The sequence below is a fragment of the Oryx dammah genome, unplaced genomic scaffold, assembly GCF_014754425.2.
Source record: "Oryx dammah isolate SB20612 unplaced genomic scaffold, SCBI_Odam_1.1 HiC_scaffold_4, whole genome shotgun sequence".
NCBI classification, from domain to species: Eukaryota; Metazoa; Chordata; class Mammalia; order Artiodactyla; family Bovidae; genus Oryx; species Oryx dammah.
Genome location: NW_024070188.1, coordinates 69742875 through 69750397, shown reverse-complemented (window position 1 = coordinate 69750397; position 7523 = coordinate 69742875).

The window sequence follows — 7523 nt, the reverse complement described above, 5'->3', positions numbered from 1 at the left end:
CTTCCAAGGAGTAAGCGTCTTTTAATTTCATGGCTGCAGTCACCATCTGCAGTGATTTTGGAGCCCCCCAAAATAAAGTCTGACACTGTTTCCACCGTTTCCCCATCTATTTCCCATGAAGTGATGGGATCAGATGCCATGATCTTCGTTTTCTGAATGTGGAGATTTAAGCCAACTTTTTCGCTCTCCTCTTTCACTTTCATCAAGAGGCTTTTTAGCTCCTCTTCACTTTCTACCATAAGGGTGATGTCATCTGCATATCTGAGGTTATTGATATTTCTCCCAGTAACCTTGATTCCAGCTTGTGTTTCTTCCAGTCCAGCCTTTCTCATGATGTACTCTGCATAGAAGTTAAATAAGCAGGGTAACAATATACAGCCTTGATACTCCTTTTCCTTAGTCCGTCTGGTCAAGGCTATGGTTTTTCCAGGGGTCATGTATGGATGTGAGAGTTGGACTGTGAAGAAGGCTGAGGGCTGAAGAAGTGATGCTTTTGAACTGTGGTGTTGGAGAAGACTCTTGAGAGTCCCTTGGACTGCAAGGAGATTCAACCAGTCCATTCTGAAGGAGATCAACCCTGGGATTTCTTTGGAAGGAGTGATGTTCAAGCTGAAACTCCAGTACTTTGGCCAGCTCATGAGAAGAGTTGACTCATTGGAAAAGACTCTGATGCTGGGAAGGATTGGGGGCAGGAGGAGAAGGGGACGACAGAGGATGAGACGGCTGGATGGCATCACGGACTCGATGGACGTGAGTCTGAGTGTACTCCGGGAGATGGTGATGAACAGGGAGGCCTGGCATGCTGTGATTCATGGTGTCGCAAAGAGTTGGACATGACTGAGTGACTGAACTGAACTGAACTGATACAAGGGAACTCCAACAGGCTATCAGTGTATTTCTCTGCAGAAAACTTTCAGACCAAGAGAGAGTGGAATGACATATTCAAAGTATTGAAAGAAAAACTGCCAAGCCAGAAGAGTATAATAGAAAAACTGCCCTTCAGAAGTGAAGGAGAGACAAACAAAAGCTGCGACTTCCCTGGTGGTTCAGCAGTAAAGAATCTGCCTGTCAATGCAGAAGATGCATGTTGAACCCCTGGAGAAGGAAATGGCAACTCCCTCCAGTGTCCTTGCCTGGGAAATCCTGTGGAAAAAGAAGTCTGGCTGGCTACAGTCCATGGGGTCCCAAAAGAATCAGACATGACTTAGAAACTAAACAACAACAACAAGCAAAAGCCAAGGCAATTTATTACCAGAAGAGATGCCTTACAAAAAATCCTGAAGAGAAGTTCTTCAAAATTCCAAAGGCATTTTTCATAGAGCAAGTAATTCTAAAATGAATATAGACCACAGTTCAGTTCAGTTCAGTCGCTCAGTCATGTCCGACTCTTTGTGACCCCATGAACTGCAGCACGCCAGGCGTCCCTGTCCATCACCAACTCCCAGAGTCCACCCAAACCCATGTCCATTGAGTTGGTGATGCCATCCAACCATCTCATCCTCGGTCGTCCCCTTCTCCTCCTGCCCTCAATCTTTCCCAGCATCACGGTCTTTTCAAATGAGTCAGCTCTTCTCATCAGGTGGCCAAAGTATTGGAGTTTCAGCTTCAACATCACTCCTCTCAATGAACACCCAAGACTGATCTCCTTTAGGATGGACTGGTTGGATCTCCTTGCAGTCCAAGGGACTCTCAAGAGTCTTCTCCAACACTGTTCAAAAGCATCAATTCTTTGGTGCTCAGCTTTCTTTATAGTCCAACTCTCACATCCGTACATGACCACTGGAAAAACCATAACCTTGACTAGACGGACCTTTGTTGACAAATAATGTCTCTGCATTTTATTATGCTGTCTAGGTTGGTCTTAACTTTCCTTCCAAGGAGCAAACGTCTTTAAATTTCATGGACCAAATGATAGACCACATGATATCTGATAGACCACAAATAATCCCAAATAGCCAAAGCAATCTTGAGTGAGAATAAAGTTTGAGCATTAATTTTCTGATTTTCTTATACAAAGCTGTAATAGTCAAATCAGCATGTGTGCTGCATGCTAAATCACTTCTGTTGTGTCCAACTCTTTGTGACTCTAGGGACTGTAGCCTGCCAGGCTCCTCTGTCCATGGGATTCTCCAGGCAAGAATACTGCAGTAGATCGCCATTTCCTTCTCCAGGATATCTTCTTGACCAAGGGATCAAACCTGTGTCTTTTTCATCTCCTGAATTGGCAAGTGGGTTCTTAAATGCAGACACATAGACTAACAGAATAGGATAGAGAACTCTGAAATAAAGTCTCAGGTAAATGGTCAACTAATTTTTGAGAAAGAGACCTAAGAATACTCAATAGGGAAAACCAGATATGCAAAAAATGAAGTTGAACCCTTATCTTATACTACTCACAAAATTTATCTCAAAATGGATTAAAGACAAGTGTAAGACCTGAAAACTATAAAACTCTTGGAAGAAAACAAAGGGAAAGCTACTTGTCATTGGTCTTTGCAATGAATTTTTGGATATAATAAACAAGAAAGCAGAAATAAATAAGTAGAACAACATCAATCTAAAAACCTACATAGCAAAATAAATAGTGAATACAATGAAGACGCAACCAAAGAATTAGAGAAAAGATTTGACAGCTGTAGATCTGATAAGGGGCTACTGTCTGCAATATATAATGAACTCATATCACTCAGTAGCAAAATCCTCCAAACCCAATTAAAAAGTGAGCAGAGGACATGAACCAGCTTTTTTCCAAGAAGACATACAAATGGCCAATGGATATATGAAAAAATGTGTAAAAAACAGCAATCACCAGAGAAATCCAATCCAAACTACAGTACTTCCTCACATTGTTAGAATGGCTATCAACAGAAAAAGACAACAAATGTTGGCAAGGATATGGAGAAAAGAAAATTCTTTTGCACTGTTAGTAAGAATGTAAATTGGTATAACCACTATGGAAAACAGTGTGAAGTTTCCTCAAAAAATTAAACTTAGAATTACCATATGATCTAACTATCTTATTTCTGGCTATATATAAAGGAAATAAAATCACTTTCTTGAAGAGATAACCACACTTCCATGTTCATTGCAGTGTTATTCATAATAGCCAAGACATGAAAGCAACCTAAAAGTCCATCAGTGTGTGAATGGATAAAGAAGATATGGTATATATAGGTACAATGGAGCATTATTCAGGCATAAAGGAAGGAAATCCTACTATTTATGGAAAGGAATGGACCTTGAGAGCTTTATGCTATATGGAATCTAAAATATCCAAACTTATAGGAATAGGGAGTAGATAGTGCTAGCCAAGGGCTGAAGGGAGGGTAGAAAATAGGGAGATATTGTTCAAAGGTACAAACCCCTGTTATAAGATGAATGAGTTCTGGAGATCTATGTGCAGCATGGAGACTAAAATTAACAATCCTGTATCATATACTTGAAAGTTGCTAAGGGAGTCAATCTTAACTTTTCTCACCAAAAGAAAAAAAATAAGAAATGATGTAAGATAATGGATCTGTTAATTAACTTTACTGTTTCAATCATTTCACAATATGTATATACCTTAAACTTTTACAATATTATACATCAATTTATCTCAATAAAACTGAAAAATAATTATAAAAAAATTTAAAGGAAAGAAATACAATCTACATAGGACAGTGCTTTATCAGAAAAAGCTTATTACAGTCATTTCTGTTTTGGGCATGAATGTCATCTTTTTAAAATTTTGTGTTTAACTCTGTTCTCATTTAATACTGGTATTCAACAGTAGAAAGCCTTATCTTAGGGTGAAATTACATTAGTAATTATGTGATGTAACCAGAAGCCACAGCAAGCAGGCAGATATGAAGTTTGGGTCAGGAAAAAGACTTTTGTGATCAGAACATAAGGCATAGAACTGACAATGAGCCACTGTGTGTTTGGCCAAGCACTGAATCAAACTGCACTTCTAAAAAAGGGACATGATGTGTGGATTTGACTGACTACACATACAAATTCAAATTCAGCGTCTTCATAGGTGGTCCTGTACTGTAAGCCCAGTTTTTGTAACACTGTCAGCAGCTTTTCCATTCACAGCAGCAGCAATCCAATTAAAATGGCCATCAGAGCAGAGCTGATCTGCATTAAGTGGGTTCCATTAATGTCATATTTAATTTAGATGTACGATGTTGAAGGTGCTCATTACTGTCCTCTGCAAATCTTCATTCAGCTTGTGGACATCAAATTTTATAAATTATATTTATATCTTTTATGAAAAATGAAGATCAACTGTCTTGTATTTCAAAACCACTGCGTTAGGTTTTTATGTCCTTTTAAAACCATAACAGTCAAATCACCACTCTTAAACCAGTTTTCTGTACTAAGCTTCATGAAGGTGTGAGAAGAGGGGACAATATACTTTAAAACAAAATTCCAAAGCAAATCTCAAACTGCTAGGAGCACTATTTAAACATGTCTTCTAGGAGACAAAGGACTGAATTAGAAATGAATTATTCTATTGGATTTTCAAAATTGATAATTTTGAGCTTATTTACCAAAAAATTTAGAATCAGGGAATAAGAAACTTTGATGATAACAAACAAACAAAAATTTACTGAGGAGCCCTACTATTGAAATGAGCTGCAGAGAAGCCATGGCAATAACTCAAGTTCTCCCAAGCATCCATTCAGCATATGACTCAAGACTGGTGAGCTTTCATTGATATTTTCAGCCTGTGAAAGTGAGAGTATTAGTCACTCAGTCCTATCTGACTCTTTGTGACCCCACTGACTATAACTCTCCAGGCTCTTCTGTCCATGGGATTCTCCAGGCAAGAATACTGGAGTGGGTAGCCATTCCCTTCTCCAAGATATCTTCCTGACCCAGGGATTGAACTTGGGTCTCCTGCATTGCAGGTGAATTCTTTACCCTCTGAGCCCTCAGGGAAACCCCTTTTCAGCCTATCCTCCTTTATTCTGACCCTCAAAGGCAAAAGTTTTTAGACAAACATGTACATATTTAAAAATAGCTGTTTGCATAGACATCAAAATTCTCCAAGCCAGTCTTCAACAATACGTCAACCACAAACTTCAGATGTTCAAAATTGATTTAGAAAAGTCAGAGGAACCAGAGATCAAATTGCTAACATATGCTGGATCATCAAAAAAAAAAAAAAAAGAGAATTCCAGAAAAACATCTACTTCTGCTTTATTGATTACACCAAAGCCTTTGACTGTGTGTATCATAACGAACTGTGGAAAATTCTTTAAGAGATGGGAATACCAGATCACGTTACCTGTCTCTGAGAAATTTGTACGCAGGTCAAGAGGCAACAGTTAGAACTAGACATGGAACAATGGAGTCGTTCCAAATTGGGAAAGGAATATGTGAAGACTGTATAATGTCACCCTGCTTATTTAACTTATATGCAGAGTACATCATGTGAAATGCTGGGCTGGATAAAGCACAAGCTGAAATCGAGATTGCCGGGAGAAATATCAATAACCTCAGATACGCAGATGATACCACCCTATGGTAGAAAGTGAAGAAGAACTAAAGAGTCTCTTGAGGAAAGTGAAAGAGGAGAGTGAAAAGGCTGGCTTAAAACCCCAAACATTCAAAAAACTAAAATCATGGCATCCAGTCCCGATGCTTCATGGCTAATAGAAGGGGAAATAATGGAAACTGACAGACATTATTTTTGGGGGCTACAAAATCACTACAGGTGGTGACTGCAGCCATGAAATTAAAGACATTTGCTCCTTGGAAGAAAAACTATGATCAACCTAGATAGCATATTAAAAAGTAGAGACATTACACTGGCAACAAAGGTGAGTCTAGTCAAAGCTACGGTTTTTCCAGTGGTCATGTATGGATGTGAGAGTTGGACTATAAAGAAAGCTGAGTATGGAAGAATTGATGCTTTTGAAATGTGGTGTTGGAGAAAGCTCTCGAGAGTCCCTTGGACTGCAAGGAGATCCAACCGGTCAATCCTAAAGGAAATCAGTCCTGAATATTCATTGGAAGGACTGATGCTGAAGCTGAAATTCCAATACTTTGGCCACCTGATGTGAAAAATTGGCTCATTGGAAGAGATTCTGATGCTGGGAAAGATTGAAGGCAGGAGGAAAAAGGGACAACAGAGGATGAGATGGTTGAATGGTATCACTGACTCGATGGACATGAGTTTGAGCAAGTTCCTGGAGTTGGTGATGGACAGGGAAGCCTGGCATGCTGCAGTCAATGGAGTCACAAAGAGTCAGACATGACTGAGTGAATGATGTGAGACAACAATAAAAAAACAAAAATGAAAATATTAAGAATATTTAAAATTAACAGCTTCTGCACAACAAAGGAAACTATAAGCAAGGTGAAAAGATAGCCTTCTGAATGGGAGAAAATAATAGCAAATGAAGCAACTGACAAACAACTAATCTCAAAAATATACAAGCAACTCCTGCAGCTCAGTTCCAGAAAAATAAACGACCCAATCAAAAAATAGGCCAAAGAACTAAATAGACATTTCTCCAAAGAAGACATACGGATGGCTAACAAACACATGAAAAGATGCTCAACATCACTCATTATCAGAGAAATGCAAATCAAGACCACAATGAGGTACCATTTCACGCCAGTCAGAATGGCTGTGATCCAAAAGTCTACAAGCAATAAATGCTGGAGAGGGTGTGGAGAAAAGGGAACCCTCTTACACTGTTGGTGGGAATGCAAACTAGTACAGCCACTATGGAGAACAGCGTGGAGATTCATTAAAAAACTGGAAATAGAACTGCCTTATGACCCAGCAATCCCACTGCTGGGCATACACACCAAGGAAACCAGAATTGAAAGCGACACATGTACCCCAGTGTTCACTGCAGCACTGTTTATAATAGCCAGGACATGGAAGCAACCTAGATGTCCATCAGCAGATGAATGGATAAGAAAGCTGTGGTACATATACACAATGGAGTATTACTCAGCCATTAAAAAGAATATATTTGAATCCATTCTAATGAGGTGGATGAAACTGGAGCTGATTATACAGAGTGAAGTAAGCCAGAAAGAAAAACACCAATACAGTATACTAACACATATATATGGAATTTAGAAAGGTGGTAACGATAACCCTGTAAAAGGGAAAAAAAAAAAAAAAGAATCAGCAAAAGATATGAATAGAAAATCCATGGAAGCAAAAACTCAAATGTCTAAAAACACATGAGAATATGTTGAAATATAGAATTATTCAGAGAAGCACAAATAAAAATAATATCATAATTACCAGAGTGGTGAACATATAAGTGTAATGGTATCAGGTCTGGACAAAGTTACAGAGTGTGGGAACACTGCTGGAAATGTAAACTGATGAAACAGCTCTGGAGAGAAGTTTGGTATTAAAATAGAAAATCCACAATAAAATTTAAATGTCTTTTAAATTGAAGTCTCAACGTTGGGTTGATACTGTAGAAAATAATTCAATATATATATGAGCATAAAATAGATTTATCTCTCCATAACAATTTTTTTCTTTTTGTTTTCTATTT